Source organism: Zingiber officinale, chromosome 11B (genome assembly GCF_018446385.1).
Source record: "Zingiber officinale cultivar Zhangliang chromosome 11B, Zo_v1.1, whole genome shotgun sequence".
In the NCBI taxonomy this organism is placed as follows: Eukaryota; Viridiplantae; Streptophyta; class Magnoliopsida; order Zingiberales; family Zingiberaceae; genus Zingiber; species Zingiber officinale.
The window spans coordinates 71,684,608-71,685,195 of record NC_056007.1 but is presented as its reverse complement, the minus strand read 5'-3'; the positions used below and the strand labels follow the sequence as shown (position 1 = coordinate 71,685,195).

General features: G+C 33.5%; 1 non-coding gene across 1 annotated transcript; it reads left to right on the top strand.

The window, feature by feature from the left end:
* The first annotated feature begins 228 nt into the window (after positions 1-228).
* Positions 229-334, top strand: LOC122035562. Its single transcript, XR_006127104.1, has one exon. It is a non-coding gene; the product is annotated as a small nucleolar RNA R71 (small nucleolar RNA).
* Positions 335-588: the final 254 nt, after the last annotated feature.

Genomic DNA, 588 nt, shown 5'->3' with positions numbered 1-588 from the left:
TTAACAAGCTCTCTAACATTTATGGCTTTCACTTCCTAAATTTTTTAAAGAGATTTCATCCAACTTTTATCTAACCATTCTTGGAGATTCAATGTCACTTGATCAATTAATGTATATGCTTCGTCCACACTCTTGTTCATAAAAAAACCTCCAGCTGATGAATCTAACAAACACTTATTTGAGAAAGAAATTCCCCTATAGAATATGTGCAGGGTCCGCCATTTTTCCAAACCATGATGAGGGCACTATCTTTATAGACTCTTGAATCTATCCCATGCTTCAAATAGTGATTTTTCATCTACTTTAGCAAAATTTGTGATGCAATTCCTCATATACACTATTCCGCATAGAGGGAAAAAATGATTCAAAAATTACTGCTCCAATTATTTCTAATTTATGATGCTTCAAGGACGAATAAAATTAAACCAAGTCTTTGCCTGATCTTTAATACTGAAAGGAAATGTCATCAATCGAATTACATTCATTGAGACATCCTCACGGTTTACCATATCACAAAGCCTCAGGAATTCTTCAAGATGGAAATATGGGTTTTCTGATATTTCTCCTCTAAATTTGTGACCTTGTATC